This window comes from Macaca nemestrina, chromosome 4, assembly GCF_043159975.1.
Source record: "Macaca nemestrina isolate mMacNem1 chromosome 4, mMacNem.hap1, whole genome shotgun sequence".
Lineage (NCBI taxonomy): Eukaryota > Metazoa > Chordata > Mammalia > Primates > Cercopithecidae > Macaca > Macaca nemestrina.
The window spans coordinates 148,044,480-148,062,072 of NC_092128.1; the positions used below are offsets into that span (position 1 = coordinate 148,044,480).

A 17,593-nucleotide genomic window follows, 5' to 3' on the forward strand; every position below is an offset into this window, starting at 1 on the left:
GCATTCTAGTACAGAATAGAGAACAATAGCCAACCTGCCTGCCTCACAATCACATCAGAGCACTACAAGCAACTGCTGCCATGAGCAGGATCTCAGCCCACAAGGGAAGGTGAGTTGCTGGTGCAGAACTCAAGGGGAAGTCTGTGGTCATAAGGAAGGGGCAGGCTGCTGGAGAAAGTGTTTGTCCTCCATCTCTCTGTTTCCTAAGGCTCATGTCTTTTTTGTTTGCAACCGCTAGGACATAGTGTTTACATAGGACCTGGCATTGCACAGACCCTGGGTTGCCGCTTACAACCTGTCCAATCTTTGCAAAGATGCTTAATCTCTTCTCTATGCTTCATTTACTCATCTGTGAAATGGGTATTAACAACCTGCTTACTTCCATGGGTGTTTACAGCAGGGATCAGCCAACTGTCACCTGTGTGCAAGCTCACCCCTACTGCCTGTTTTTCTGTGTAAAGTTTTATGGGAACACAGCCAACCTCATTTATTTACAAGTTGTCTATGGCTATTTTTATGCTTCAGTGGCAGAGTTGAGTGACTATGACAGGGGCCAGATGGCCTGCAAAGCCTCAAAGAGTTACTATCAGGCCCTTTGTGGAAAGCATTTGCTAATTCCTGGTTTGAGGATTCAACAAGGTAACACATGTGAAACCTTTAACACAGAATCTGGAATGTGGTGGGCAGTCATAAAATGGTATTATTGTTATGGTGATACAAATAAATACCTGCTTTTAAGTGTTTCAGGAGAAGGGATGTTCACATAAATAAGTTGGGATGGGAACACGGGCCACAGTCTTAACAAGACTCACGCGGGTGCCATAGGAGCCTATGGGAACCATAGCCCCATTGACACAGCATGGTGCTCCCATCAAAGGAAGAGAAAGAGGAACATGGAGAAGCTCAGCGGCTACAGGAGAGAGGGACCAGGGTGGCAAGGACTCGAAATCATGACACTGAGTCTGGAGATGGTATTTGGCAGGCAGTTCGATGAACATTTGCTCCTCCTGAGTGAGAATTCTTGGCAGAGAAGGGATTAACCCATTCCACGAAGAACATTTTGGGGACTTCCAGGGACAACGGACGCTGCACCTATTGGAAGGCTTACGTGGCATGTGAAAAACTCAAGATCCCTTAAAGAGCTGCGGGCTCCATGCAATGCCTCACATACTTTTCATTGGCCACACTCTCTCTCTCTCTTTTTTTTTTTTTTAATTTTATTTTAAGTTCCGGGGTACATGTGCAGGACTTGCATGTTTGTTACATAGGTAAATGTATGCCATGTTGATTTGCTGCACCTGTCAACCAATCCCCTAGGTGTTAATCCCTGCATGCATTAGCTATTTGTCCTTGTCCTGATGCTGTCCCTTCCCCCACCACTCCCTCTCCCTGACAGGCCCTGGTGTGTGTCGTTCCCCTCCTGAGTCCATGTGTTCTGATTGTTCAGCTCCCACTTATGAGTGAGAATATACAGTGTTTGGTTTTCTGTTCCTGTGTTAGTTTCCTGAGGATAACGGCTTCCAACTCCATCCATGTCCCTGCAAAGGATGTAATCTTGTTCCTTATGGTTGCATTTCCATTGTATATATGTACCACTTTTTTTTTTTTTTTTTGGGATGGAGTCTCAATCTGTCACCCAGGCTGGAGTGCCATGGCACGATCTTGGCTCACTGCAACCTCCGCTTCCCGGGTTCGAGCAATTCTCCTGCCTCAGCCTCCCGAGCAGCTGGGATCACAGGCACCCACCACCACACCTGGCTAATTTTTTTGTATTTTTAGTAGAGATGGGGTTTCACTATGTTGGCCAGGCTGGTCTTGAACTCCTGACCTTGTGATCCCCCTGCCTCAGCCTCCCGAAGTGCTGGGATTACAGGCGTGAGCCACTGCGCATGGCCATGTACCACATTTTTATCTCTTTCAATCCACAGTTTATCTCTTTCAGTATCTTCTGTTTGTAAAGCTGTGCTTTGCTTACTTAGGTATTTCCAACATGGCTTTAAAAATTTCAGTGGCTTACTCAACAAACTTTTTCACTGGAACAAGCCAATGAGAAGTAGAAGAATGTTTAAGTAGGCTGGCAGCCAGGCAAAAGGGAGTGGAAAGGCAGAGACAGAATGTCCAAAGGTCTTTCCTCAGTTTTAGTGTTTAGAAACACATGACCATGTAAGCATTCTGGAATGCGGTGAATATTAAGTTTTCTTCTTGCAACGGCACTCAGCGCTACCTGGACTTCAAGTAAGCTGGGCACTGATTGTCCGTTAGCTTGCAGCCATTGATTGAGTCCCATTCAAGAATCATTTATTGAGTGTGAGACTGAGGCATAAGAATCACTTGAACCCAGGAGGTGAAGGTTGCAGTGAGCCAAGATTGCACCACTGCACTCCAGCCTGGGCAACAGAGCAAGACTCTGTCTCAAAATAACAATAATAATTATTATTATTATTTATTGACTTTATGAACTAGAATATCTTAGTAGTGAACTCCCAGGGTTATAGTGTTATTATCAAAATAGACTCATAACACTCACCTATCATTTATCAAGGACTGGCTATGTGTCAAGCATTGTGCAAAAGATTTTTACATACAATTGGCTCTTTGTATTTGTGGGTTCTACACCCATGGATTCAACCAACCAAGGATTAAAAATATGTTGGAGACTTGTGCTTGTGATCTCAGCAACTCAGGAAGCTGAGGCAGGAAGGATCACTTGAGCCCAGGAGTTTGAGGTGGAAGTGAGCTATGGTGGCACCATTGCACTCCAGTGGGAGACAGATAGAGACTCAGTTTCTATCTAAAAAACAAAAAAAAGAGAAAAAAATTGAACACAAGTCAATAAAAAATACAAATTAAAAAACCTATATAGTATAACAACCATTTACATAGCATTTATATTGTGTAAGGTATTAGAAGCAATCTAAAGATAAAATTGAAAGTGTATGGGAGGACATGCATAGGTTATACGCAACTACTACACCATTCTGTAGCATAAGGGACTTGAGCATCCTTGGATTTTGGTATCTGAGGTGCGTGGGGACTAGAAGGTGGAAGACAGGGGTCCTGAAACCAATCCCCCAGGTATATCAAGGGAGGGCTCTACATGGTTTTACTGAATCCTCAGAACAACCCTTCATGGTTTTAGAGTTGACCATGCAGACACCTAGCACCACTAGGTGATATGCTTAGGTCATAGAGCTAGCAACAGAGTCAAAATTTGAACCAAATTTGCAGATTGCTATTTCAGGATCCTCTCAACTTCTCAATGCCACTTTATAAAAGAAGGCATCCAAAGAGTTGCCCAGAACATAGCTGGTGCAACTTGAAATACATGTCTCCCGTGATAGAGTGGAAATTTCCAAGAAGATGCACAAATTTGGGGGGCATTGGGCCTTGCTGGACTCACTTGCCCACCCGGAAGGCAGGGAATGAGATGGTAGGGCTGACTGCACCCTGCTGGCAAGCAAACCCGGGCATTGTCCCTACATCTTTAACCAATACTATGGACCTGTTTTCCAACTTAAGTCAAATCATCTCTTCAATGACACTGTCAGAGGTATTTGAACCACTGCAACTCCATCTTGAATAGCGGCTGGGTAGAATAAAGCTGGGACCTGCTGGGCTGCATTCCCAGGAAGTTAGGCATTCTTAGTCGCAGGAAGAGATAGAAGGTAGCACAAGATACAGGTCACAAAGATCTTCCTGATAAAACAGGTTGCGGCAAAGAAGCCAGCCAAGACCCACCAAAACCAAGAAGGCAACGAAAGTGACCGCTGGTCATCCTCACTGCTCATTATACATTAATTATAGTGCATTAGCATGCTAAAAGACACTCCCACCAGCAACAAGACAGTATACAAATGCCATGGCAATGTCCAGGAGTTACCCTATATGGTCTAAAAAGGGGAGGAAGCCTCAGTTCCAGGAATTGCCCACCCCTTTCCCAGAACTCTCGTAAGTAATTCACCCCTTATTTAGCATATAATTGAGAAATAACTATAAGGGTCCTTAGTCAAGCAGTCCATGCCACTGCTCTGCGAATGGAGTAGGCATTTTGTATTCCTTTACTTTTTGAATAAACTTGCTTTCACTTTACTCTATGGACTCGTCCCAAATTCCTTCTTGCCTGAGATCCAAGAACCCCCATCTTGGGGTCTGGATCAGGACTCCTTTCTAGTAGCAAGACTATATAGGTTGACACTAGTTTGTAGGGTAGCAATGAGGGAGGAGTAGACAAGGTCCCCTTTTAAAGAAAACCAAACCCCCCAAATAAGCACATTTAAATTCTCCTTTATTTAGCAGAGACCCTTGAAGCCACTCTACTCTTGTTTTGTTCTTTTTGTTTGCTTCTTGTTTTTGTTTTTGAAACACAGTTTCGCTCTTGTTGCCCAGGTTGTAGTGCAATGGCATCATCTCGGCTCACCACAACATCTGCCTCCCTGGTTCAAGCGATTCTCCTGTCTCAGCCACCCGAGTACCTGGGATCACAGGCATGTGCCACCACGCCCGGCTAATTTTGTATTTTTAGTAGAGATAAGTTTTCTCCATTTCGGTCAGGCTGGTCTCGAACTCTTGACCTCAAGTGATCTGCCTGCCTCTGGCTCCCAAAGTGCTACGATTACAAGCAGTGAGCCACCACACTCAGCCAGCTTTGTAACTTTACTTCATCCTCTTCATTTACATAGGGCGTACCCCAAGTAACCAATGGAAACCTCAAGAGGGTATTTAAACCCCAGAAAATTCTGGATAACGGGGCTCTTGAGCCCCTGTGGTTGGGCCCGCTCCCACCCTGTGGAACATATTTTCATTTTTAACAAATCTCTGCTTTTACTGCTTCATTCTTTCCTTGTTTTGTTTGTGCATTTTGTCCAATTCTTTGTTCAAGAGGTCAAGAACCTGGACACCCTCCACCAGTAACACTATCATTGGTACAAAATGGAAACTGAGGCAGGAAGCACCTAGTCTATCTTCATGCTCCACTGTTCTTTCTTTTCTTGGGAAGTCTGTCATCCTGGCTAGCACAAAAGTTATCCAGACACTGGAAAGAGCCAAAAAGGAAGATTCTAATATAACTTCCCATCTCAATCCTTCTTCACTCCTCATTCCCCGTCAGCCTGCTTTCTGATCTGAGCTGCAAATCTATGCCCTGTGGATCTGGAAGTTGACTCTGTGGAAGTCTCTCTTCTACAGTGGAGATCCTGCCTGACTGTCTCCAGTAGAGGCAAACCATATAATGGGAAGAAAATACAAAATGCAGATTTAAGGCCAGGCATGGTGGCTCATGCCTGTAGTCCCTGCATTTCAGGAGGCCGACATGGGAAGATCACTTGGGGCCAGGAGTTCGGGACCAGCCTGGGCAACATAGCGAGACCCCCGTATCTACAAAAATAAAAATGAAAAAATTAGCTGGGTATGGTAGTACACACCTGTAGTCCCAACTACTTGGGAGGCTATGGTGAGAGGATTACTCAAGCCCAGGAGTTTGAGCCTGCAGTGAGCTATGATCATACCACTGCACTTCAGCCTGAGTGAAAGAGAAGAGGAGGGGAGGTTCTAAACAGTCTACATTACAGGTGGGAAGGCAACAGAAAGTTGGGGAAAGAAGGAAGATCCTGAGAGATAAAATGCCATGCACGAAGGAGTATGACATGATAGTTCAAAAACAAGGGGAATTAGGGCTCCGACAGCACCTACTCTGAATCATCCATAAGCCAAATAGCATCAGGATTATTTCTTGACGTCCACCCTGCTCCCGGCTCTTGGATGCAGGCATTCAAAGCACTTTGGGGGATGAAGGTGGGTGGGAGAGCAATGACGACCTTATTGAATTATCCCAGAACTTTAGAGATTCACCTTCCCGTCGTGGCCTTACACAGCCAGTCTCATTAAAACTGTCTCTGATGGTCAGAGTGACTCAGCTATGGGTGCCAAGTACCACCCCATTTTACCCCTGACACTAACATAAATAATAAGTAAGGGGGATCATTTTCCTGCATGCCAATGAGAAAGGTAAATGTCAGAGACCTGGAGACAGGTGGATGTGGGAGGACAGGCATGTTGTCAATGTCAGAAAATTCAGAGTTTAAGGGCAGGTTAGCGCCCTCTTGTAGATGACTCACGTAAGCATAGTGTGAGCAGTCAGTGGAGATACAGGAGCTAAAAAAAAATATTTAGGCAGTTAGTGAGGGTAAGTAAGTCCTTGGCAAGGTTTCCATTTTAATAAAAATGCAGCCCTCATTATGTCTTTTTTTTTTTTTTTTTGAGAGGAATCTTCCTCCGTCATCCAGGCTGGACTGCAGTGGCGGGATCTCAGCTCATTGCAACCTCTGCCTCCGGGGTTCAAGCAATTGTCCTGCCTCAGCCTCCCGAGTAGCTGGGATTACAGGTGCCCGCCACCATGCCCAGCTAATTTTTGTATTTTTAGTAGAGACAGGGGTCTCACCATGTTGACCAGGATGCTCTCGATCTGCCTGCTTTGGCCTCTCAAAGTGCTGGGATTACAGGCGTGAGCCACTGGGCCCGGCCAAATCATTTCTTCTCTGACAAAAAACAGCCTGTAAAATCGAGCTGCAGACATAGATAAGCAAGCTGGAAGTTTGCACGGGTGAAATGCTGGCAGCTGGCCGGTCGCGGTGGCTCACACCTGTAATCCCACCACTTTGGGAGGCTGAGGCAGGTGGATCACCTGAGGCCAGAAGTTCAAGACGAGGTGAAACCCCGTCTCTACTAAATATACAAAAATTAGCTGGGCGTGGTGGTGGTCACCTGTAATCCCAGCTACTTTGGGAGGCTGAGGCGGGTGGGTCACTTGAGGTTAGGAGTTCGAGACCATCCTGGCCAACATGGTGAAACCCAGTCTCCATTAAAATACAAAAAAAAAAAAAAAAAAAATTGGAGGCCAGGCGCAGTGGCTCGTGCCTCTAATTCCAGCACTTTAGGAGGCCGAGGCAGGCCGAGCCAATCTCCTCACGAGGTCAGGAGATTTAGACCAGCCTGGCTAACATGGTGAAACCCCATTTCTACTAAAGATACAAAAAAATTAGCCAGGCGTGGTAGCAGGTGCCTGTAGTCCCAGTTGCTCAGGAGGCTGAGGCAGGAGAATGGCGTGAACCCGGGAGGCGGAGCTTGCAGTGAGCCGAGATCGCACCACTGCACTCCAGCCTGGGAGACAGAGCGAGACTCCATCTCAAAAAAAAAGAAAAAAGAAAAAAAAAAACAGCAACAACAAAAAAGAAATGCTGGCAGCTGTGCCAATCAGAAAAAGCTACCTGGGGGCCAGGCATGTTCAACATGGCTGCTCCATCTTCCCTTCAACCATGTGTACAGTAAAGGAACAGGCAACATGGCGCCGGCCAGGCAGAGACCCCATATTCATAATGAAGGATGAGGTTGGGATGGCCAGCTTCTTCACGTGCTATGTAAATGGCACTAGTCCAACCAATCTTTTGGGCCTATGTAAATCAGACACCACCTCCTCAAGCTAGTCTATAAAACCCCGTGCCTTTCACCGTGGAACTGGAAGAACCACTCGGGAACCCCTCCATGTCTGCAGGAGAGAGAGTTTTTCTCTTTCTCTCGCCTAATAAACTTCCACTTTTTTTTTTTTTTTTATGCGACAGTCTCGCTCTTATTGTCCAGGCTGGAGTGCAATGGCGCAGTGTCGGCTCACCACAACCTCCCTCTCCTGGGTTTAAGCGATTCTCCTGCCTCAGCTTCCCGAGTAGGTGGGATTACAGGCATGCGCCATTACGCCCGACTAATTTTGTATTTTTAGTAGAGACGGGGTTTCTCCATGTTGGTCAGGCTGGTCCCAAACTCCTGACTTTAGGTGATCTACCCGCCTCGGCCTCCCAAAATGCTGGGATTACAGGCGTGAGCCACCGTGCCCGGCCTGATACTCTGATATATAAGAGATGGCTGGGCAACATAAAAGGCTAAAAACACCGACTAATACTCATTCTTATAAGCGGTTTGAATAAGGTCTCAGTAGCTGAAGATGCTGAAACCAACAATTCATGACCTGTGAATTGTGAGTTTCCAGAGTCTGCTTAAAAAACACAACCGAGACTCACCCTGTAAGTGAAGGAGAGTGATTGAAGAAATGAAAAAAGATTTGACTTCAAGCCACCATGCTATTTCCAAATGTCAGCTGGTGAGTAATGAGTTACTAAGTGATTGTTTTAGAAAGAAAAGCTTTTTTTAGCAGAAAGCTGAGCCAGCCAGCCATTTTGGAAATGGAGGCTTGGGATTGGATTACGTGGTCTTGTGGTCATGTGAAAACTTTTGTTCTGTCACCACTGTCCGTTTAAACTTACTTTCAGTGGGTATTTTGGCCTGGTGTGAGTATTTTTATCTCTGGCAAGTTCCCTTCCTCTCTTAGATAATAGAGATTATCTCCCGGGATTACAAGGACAGCTTCTCCACAACGAATCCCGATATCATTTGGTACTTGTGTTTCCACAGCTTGGAAATCTGGGCCACATCCCAGTGACAAAGGCTAGCTTCTTGGTGTTAACTGGGGCCTTGCCAACTAGCAATTCCTGTGGTTCTGGAGACAGCCCTCTTGCCTAGGAGACAATTCCCTGGAATTTGATATTTATAGGAAATGGCAACCTGGTTTTGTTTACTCAGACTATTCAGGTCTAGGAAAAAGCAGATCTCCTACAAAGACCAGCCTTATCAGGCACCATGAAGACATGAGAAGCAAGCTGACCCAAAAGACAAATTGTACCCAGGTGCCTTGGAGTCAGATCAATAGTCAATTCCTGAACACGTGGCTGAGTGACTTACCCGAGTGACTCAGTTTCCCTTGTGAGGAAACAAGGACTCTTCACAGAAATTCTGTTTCTTATTCCAGGAGCTTCATAGAAGGGCACTCCCCTTATCCCATCCTCTTTGATATTAGGCATGACCAGATGACATGCTAGGCCAATGAAATGGAGGCAAAATAGACCCATGTCACTTCTGGTTGTGAGCTGAGGGACAGCTTGTGATTCACCTGCTCGTTCTCTTGCTCTCTCTCCCTCTCTGCATCCCTGAAACTAGCAAGAGTGGCTGCTCCATTTCCTGCGTCTTGGAGTCAGAAAACCTGGGAGCTAAGCTATTAGCTGATCAACAATTAGAAAGTGGTGTAAGAATCTGTTGTTTTAAGTTGCTAAGACTGGAGGGTTATTGTTACCATAGCACATGTTAGCCTGTCCTGACTGATACAAGAATCAGTTAGTTTTCAAGGAGATAGAGGAAAATTAAAAGACACGAAGGAGTGAAGGATATACTATCTCAAAACATACCAGATTGGGATCTTCATTATTGCAAGTTGAAAACACTGGAGAAATTGTAGTTTCAGAAAGGGCTGGCTGACTTGACTTTTCCTGCATGTAGCAAGTATGAAAGATTTCTCATACCAGGGTGAGAAAATAGCTCTATCACCAGAGACTTGGGATGGAAGGCTGCAAAGGACCTGAATAAATGTACTTAATTATGTAACCCATGTTGCTCTCATTTCTACTAAAAACACACAAAAAAATTAGCTGGTTCTGGTGGCACGTGCCTGTACTCCCAGCTTCTCTAGAGCCTGAGGCATGAGAATCACTTGAACCTGGGAGGCAGAGGTTGCAGTGAGCCGAGATCATGCCACTGCACTCCAACCTGGACGACAGAGTGAGATTCAGTCTTTAAAACAAAACAAAACAAAAAAGATGTATCCCTTATCTACAACCTCTTTTTCACTCCCTTATACATCTCCTAGTAACTCCTCTAGAAAATATACTGCCATGGCCGGGCGCGGTGGCTCATGCCTGTAATCCCAGCACTTTGGGAGGCCGAGGCGGGCGGATCACAGGGTCAGGAGATTGAGACAATCCTGGCTAACACGGTGAAACCCCGTCTCTACTAAAAATACAAAAATTAGCTGGGCGTGGCAGCGTGAGCCCGTAGTCCCAGCTGCTGGGGAGGCTGAGGCAGGAGAATGGTGTGAACCTGGGAGGCGGAGCTTGCAGTGAGCCAAGATCGCGCCACTGCACTCCAGCCTGGGCGACAGAGTGAGACTCCATCTCAAAAAAAAAGAAAGAAAGAAAGAAAGAAAGAAAATATACTGCCCCCAGCCAGATTTTCTTTGTCTTGCCATTTCTTCTCAATTTTATCATTCTTTGTCTAAATAGTACAAAAGCATCTTGCTTTCGCCTCTTCTTTGGGTTTGCCTCTCTTATGAAGATCCCCATGTACACATAAAACTAAGAAAATTTTTATAGTTTGCTCTTGCTAATCTGCCTGGTGTCAGTTTGGTTTCTAGATCCAACTATAGAGTCCACCCGCTAAGAGCTAAAGATGTGTTGGAGGGGATCTCTGACTCCTCTACAGAAACAGAACGGCAAAGCCTCTTGCATGGTGTTTGGCTTATAGAAGGTGATTTATTTATTCAGTCTTTAGGATCCTACTATGTACCGGATGCTTGGGACACAGAGGGACATAAAACAAAAAGTGATCTCTGCTCTCTCTTTTTTTTTTTACTGTCTAGAGTTGATTCCTACTTGATAGACATTGCTATTGTTGTATGTTGATAACAGACTCTACTTGCATAAATGCTGGAGTAGGGAGTTCTGTGCAGTCTTGTAGAGGAAGACCTAAGAAGGCCTTGAAATGCATCGTGGCAGCCACATTCATTCTTAAACATGAAAACCACACTGGAGTTGTGTACAAGGCAATGTCCTCATGAAAGAGCATCATATGGACCAGGCACGGTGACTCACGCCTGTAATCCCAGCACTTTGGGAGGCCAAAGCAGGAAGATCACAAGGTCAGGGGATCGAGACCATCCTGACTAACACGGTGAAACCCCATCTCTAATGAAAAATACAAAAAATTAGCCAGACGTGGTGGCGGGCGCCTGTAGTCCCAGCTACTCAGGAGGCTGAGGCAGGAGAATGGCATGAACCTGGGAGGTGGAGCTTGCAGTGAGCCGAGATCACTCCACTGCACTCCAGCCTGGACGACAGAGTAAGACTCTGTCTGAAAAAAAAAAAAAAGAAAAAAAAAGCATCATATGTACACAATTGGAGTAAATTGTGTCAATCTTGTCTTTTGCAAAAGAATATTGATAATAGCTGCTATTTATTTTGCACTTGCAATGCTCCAAGATTTGTGCTAATGTTTTCTGTGCATTAACTCATTTAATAGGATCCTCACAAGAGTGTGATGAAATTGATACTGTTGTAACGATTTTATACATGAGGCAATTAAGGTTTGGAAACTAACTTACTTCCCCAAGGGAACAGAACTGAAAAGTGGCAGAGTCTGAGTTTGAATCCCTGTCTGATAAAAAAATAAAAGTGTATAGGTTACAGGCAAATAATACGATCTCAACTGGAAATACAAATAGTACACTACTATTGTTTTCCATATAGATACGCTTAAAAAAATAGGCTTGAAGTTCAACAACTGACTCTTGGGCAATAAGTGTATCATACACAGGTTGCATTAGTTTGGCTGGATGTATTTGTGTTGTGGTGGTGGTTTTTGGAACCTTCATAATCAGTCTTGGCAAAATGATCTGTGTGCAGAAACAGAGAATTATTCCAGATGCTGTGTCTGTCAACCTTAAGGAAAAAACTCAGTCCTGGTAAAAATCCCATAAGGCTAGCTGTTTAGGGCCACAACAGGGAAGGTGAATCTCTAAGGTTCGGGGATAATTCAATAAGGCTGTCATTGCTCTCCCATTCCACTTCCATCCCCGAGGGTGCCGGGAATGCCCCCGTCCAAGAGCTGGGAGCAGGGTGGATGCCAAGAAATGACTCTGATGCTATTTGGCTCATGGATGACTCAGAGGAGGTGCTGTCAGAGCCTCATTGCCAGTGTCATCCTCACTAGGTGATTTCATTCTGGGAGAAAGACAGCCACCAGCAGGGTTCTAGAAACATGATTTTCTTTCCTCTTTTGACTGACAGGAACGAGGTGACAGAAGCAGTGGGCTTTCACATGAAATGATGCCTCTCCCTTCGTGTTATTCCAGCAGCAGAGCTGCAAGCGTGACATTCACAGTAACTCATCCTGTCCAAAACAGAGCTCATTATCTCTCCCTCCTCGGTCTTCCCTCTCTTGGTTAATAGCATCACCATATACTGAGTCACCCCAGCTGGAGAGCTAATAAGTAGGCAAGAAGGAGTAGAAAGGCCTGAGGATGTGGAATTAGAAAAGCAGGATGTAATTGGCCTCTTTACAGTGAAGAGAGAGTCTTGGGGAAATTAACCAAACCTCTCCGAGCTCCGGCTTCCTCTCACATGGGAATTATTGATGTTAGGATAATAATCCGGATGTATGAGACTTTCCCTGTCCAGCATCACGTCGGGATTTCTTTCTTGTTTTTTTGTTTTGTTTTGTTTTGTTTTGTTTTGTTTTGTTTTTTGCCTTAGTCCAGTGATCTCTTTAACTGCAATGGTTCATCTTGCATTACCAGGTCTGAGCTCTGTGACTCCGATTTTCCCATCACCGGCTATGAGGGCTGGATGCTTCAGACGTACGGGCTTGTACTTCCGGCTTTCCCACTCACCCGAGTCTGTCCTTCATTCCACTGTAGCTGTGCAAACTTCCACTTTTGGAGGGGACAGGGGAGGATCATCAGCTTTATTTATGTTTATGTTATTTTTTATTTTTTATTTTTGTGAGAACATAGTAGGTGTATATATGCATGGAGTACGTGAGCTATACTAATACAGGCATGCAGTGTGAAATAAGAGCATCATGGAGAACGGGGTATCCACCCCTCAAGCATTTATCCTTTGAGTTGCAATCAAACTACCATCTTTAAGTTATTTTAAAATGTAAAATTAAGGGACTGTAAACTAGTTCAGCCATTGTGGAAGACAGTGTGGCAATTCCTCAAAGACCTAAAGACAGAAATACCGTTTGACCCAACAATTTCATTACTGGGTATATACCCAAAGGAATATAAATCATTATATTATAGAGGCACATGCATGCATATGTTCATTGCAGCACTATTCACAATAGCAAAGACATGGAATCAATATAAATGTCCAATAATGATAGACTGGATGAAAAAAAAAATGTGGCACGTACACACCATGGAATACTAGGCAGCCATAAAAAAGAACAAGCTCATGTCCTTTGTAGGGACATGGATGGAGCTGGAGGCTATTATTCTTAGCAAACTAACGCAGGAACAGAAAACTAAATACTGCATGTTCTCACTTAGAAGTGGGAGCTAGATGATAAGAATGCATGGACATATCGGGGGAAACTACACATCCTGGGGCCTTTCATAGGATGGAGGGTGGGAGGAGGGAGAGGATCAGGAAAAACAAGTAATGGATACTAGGCTTAATACCTGGGTGATGAAATGATCTGTATAACAGACCCCCATGACACAGGTTTACCTATGTCACAGACCTGCACTTAAAAGTTGAAATGAATAAATAAATTAACTAATGAAAATAAAAATAAAATGTAAAATTAAGTTATTGTTGACTATACTCACCCTGTCGTGCTCTCAAATAACAATTCTTAGTCTTTTTATTTATTTATTTATTTATTTATTTTATTTTTTTGAGACAGAATCTCGCTCTGTTGCCCAGGCAGTGGTGCAGTGGCACGATCTCGGTGCAAGCTCTGCCTCCGAGGTTCATGCCATTCTCCTGCCTCAATCTTCCAGATAGCTGGGACTACAGGCGCCCGCCACCACGCCCAGCTAATTTTTTTGTATTTTTAGTGGAGATAGGGTTTCACCGTGTTAGCCAGGATGGTCTCGATCTCCTGACCTTGTGATCCGCCTGCCCAGGCCTCCCAAAGTGCTGGGATTACAGGCGTGAGCCACTGCGCCTGGCCTTGTCTTTCTATTTTTGTACCAATCAAACTTCCATTTTTAATAAAATGTATTGATTTTATGATTATAGAAGGAATATACATTTTTGTTAAAAATGAAAATATAGGCTGGGCGCAATGGCTATAATCCCTTTAATCCTTATATATAATATAATCTATATATATCACCTATAATCCCTTTGGGAGGCCGAGGTGGGCGGATCACAAGGTCAGGAGTTCAAGATCATCCTGGCCAACATGGTGAAAACCCGTCTCTACTGAAAATACAAAAATTAGCTGGGCATGGTGGTGCGTTCCTGTAATCCCAGCTACTCAGGAGGCTGAGGCAGGTGAATCGCTTGAACTCGGGAGTTGGAGGTTGTAGTGAGCTGAGATTGCACCACTGCACTCCAGCCTGGCTGACAGAGTGAGACTCTGTCTCAAAAAAAAAAAAAAAAAAAAAAGGAAAATATAGAAAAGTCCAACAAACCAACCAAAAAGAATAAAAGCATCATGTAACACATGCTGCAGAGACAGCCACAGATGTCATATTGTTAGACTCATTTTCTGTGTATGCTTAAGAACACTAAAAAATGAACATCCCTGTGACAAGTGCATCCTCATTACAGGAAGAAGTCCATCCCCGAGGCAGGGTGAGTCACAGGGACTGGAACGTGAGGGCTCCTGCTGCCTCGGAGGAGTCAGGGTCTGCTCACATGGGCATCAAGAGTCCTAAGCAGGGGGAATAACTTCTGCCCTGAATCATAGCCCCCAGCCCTCCCACCACAGGAGGATGCTTCCATAAATTGTACTCAGAAAAAACAAAGCTCATTTCAGTCGAAGACAAACTGTAATATAAAAGAGACCAAGATAGAAGCTATATAAGAAAATGGGAGGAAAGGGACAGCGGGAAATGGCAAATGAGAAATGCATGGAGGAAAATAGGGTATTTGGCAAGAGGACCAGTGTCACCAGCCTTTCATTCAGTAAAGAAAAGCTTAATGAGGCATTTATGAAACTAGAGCTCAAGCAGAAATAGCAGCATGCAGAGAAGACATGGCAAGACAACAGAGATGAAATGTTAGCTGGAAGAAATAAGTGAACAAGCAGGAAGAAGAGAAAGATAAAGCTACTGAGAAACACAAACTGTGGTAAAGGAAGGACAAAGAAGAATTAGCATAGCTGAGAGCACAGGAATTATTATGAAGAAAAGAGTTGAGAGAAGCAAGCAAAATAGCTGGGTGCAGCGGCTCACGCCTGTAATCCTGGCACTTTAGGAGGCCAAGGTAGGTGGATCACTTCAAGACCAGCCTGGGCAATATGGCAAGATCCTGTCTCTACAAAAAAATTAGCCAGGCATGGTGGTGCATGCCTGTAGCCCCAGCTACTCAGGAGGCTGAGGTGGGAGGATCACCTAAGCCTGGGGAGGTTGAGAAGCCTGGGCAACAGAGAAAGACCCTGTCTCTAACAAACAAACACCTATACACCTATTTCATATATGTATATATAGAGTATCTATATAATCTGTATCTATTTATCATGTATCTATCTATGGGGAGAATAAAGTAAAAAAAAAAAAGTTCCAACATGTCATAATTGTTGTCCCCAAGAAAAAGATTAAAATAACAAAACATATATATTTAAATAAATAACAAAACAAAAATATATATTTTGAGATTTACTATGAGAAAATTTTCCATAAAAAAGTTTCTGTCTATGTAATAAAGACAGCAAACCATGGCTCTCAGGAAAGCTGGCATGCAACTATCAGCACCAAAATATTTCCTAAGAAATAGTAAACATGGCCAGGCATGGTGGCTCATGCCTGTAATCCTAGTACTTTGGGAGGCTGAGATGGGAGGATTGCCTGAGGCCAGGAGTTTGAGAGCAGCCTGGACAACATAGTGAGACCTTGTCTCTACAAAAGCAAAAATTAAAAAAATATATTAGCCAGGTGTGGTGGTGCATATCTGTAGTCCCAGCTACTCAGGAGGCTGAGGCAGAAGGATCACCTGAGCCCAGAAGCTCAAGGCTGCAGTGAGCTATGATTGTGTCACTGTACTCCAGCCTGGGTGACAGAGCAAGATCCTGTCTCAGAAATAAAAGAAAACAAACATACAAACAACAAAAAAAAGGGTTCTCAAAAGGGACTATCAAAGGATATAACTGTTCGCAATTCCAGGTTCTGATACCCACATCCCAATCACCCAATTAAAAAAAAAAAAAAACAGAAATAGTAAACATTGTGGATAAAAAAATAATTCCTTGGTCATTGAATCAAAATATCAAGTAGGTCCTCTGCATAAAAATCACAGGATGGGCCTCAGGCTTGCTTCTCTGTATTCAGTGCTAGAGACAGTGAGGCTATACCAAATATCTTCAAGATAAGAAATAGTGACCCAATCATTTTAAACCCAGCACAACTTTTGCTAAAGCATAAAGGCAAAAGAAAACCATTTTAGCACTGTCATAAGAACAGACATTTAGATTAATGTAATAGAATTGAAAGTCCAGAAACAAACCTTCAAGTTTACAGTTAATTGATTTTTGACAAGTGTGCCAGAACTATTTTTTAAACAAATTTTCTGAAGAAATAGAATATCCGCACATTAAAAATGAAGTTGGACCCCTACCTCACAGCGTGTACAAAAAATTGATTCAAAATGCATCAAAAGATTAAATGTTAAGAGCTAAAATTACAAAACTCCTAGAAGAAAACATAGGCATAAGTCTTCATAACTTGGATCAGGCAATAATTTTGTATATATGACACCAAAAACCCAAGAAACAAAAGGAAAAACAGGTAAATTGACTTCACCCAAATTAAATACCTTTGTGCTTCAAACGACACAATCAAGAAGGTTGAAAGACAACCCACAAATTGGAAAAAATATTTGCAGATCATATATCTAACAAAAGAATTGTATCTAGAATATGTAAAGAATTCTTACAATAGAATAGTAAGAGGGAATAACCCAATTTAAAAATGGGCAAAAGATTGAAATAGACCATTCTCCAGAGAAAATATACAAGGTTGACCATGGTGGCACATGCCTGTGGCCCCAGCTACTTGGGAGTCTGAGGTGGGAGGATTGCTTGAGCCCAGGAGATTGAGACTGCAGTGAGCCGTGTTCATGCCACTACACTCCAGCCTAGGTGACAGAGCAGGACTCAGTCTCAATAAATAAATAGAGAAAAAGAAAATATACAAATAGGCAGTAGAAAAATAAAAAGATACTTAACTTCAGTGGCCACCAGGCCACCCAATCAAAACCACAATGAAATGGCATTTTATATCCACTAGAAAAATAAAAAATAGAGAGAGAGGTAATAATAAGTATTGGTAAGGATGGGGAGAGAATGGAATCTTGTGCATTGCTGGTAAGAATGTAAACTGGTGCAACCACTCTGGAAAACAGTTCGGTTGATACTCAAAATGTTCATCACAGAATTACCATATGACCCAGCACTTCCACTTCAGGGTATGTATCCAGGACAAATGAAAGTGTGTGTCCACACAACAACAAATGTTTCTACCACCTTACTTACCATAGTCAAAAAGGTAGAAATAACCCAAATGTTTATACACATTTTGGACAAATAAACTGTGGTGTATCCATCAAATGGAATATTATTTAACATACAAATAAATGAAGTACTGATACATGCTACCACATTTGTGAAACTTGAAAACGTGCTACGTGAAAGAAGTCAGTCAAAAAGACCACATATTGTATGATTCCATTTACATGAAATGTCCAGAATAGGCAAATCTGTAGAAACA

The 17,593-nt window shown here is 43.4% G+C and overlaps 1 long non-coding RNA gene across 1 annotated transcript in view; it reads left to right on the forward strand.

Moving 5' to 3' along the window:
• The first annotated feature begins 30 nt into the window (after positions 1-30).
• Positions 31-17,593, forward strand: part of LOC139362951 (uncharacterized) — a 147,659-nt gene continuing 130,096 nt past the window's right edge. The window contains exon 1 of the long non-coding RNA XR_011622612.1: positions 31-109. This is a non-coding gene — a long non-coding RNA (uncharacterized lncRNA). The remainder of the gene's footprint in view (positions 110-17,593) is intronic.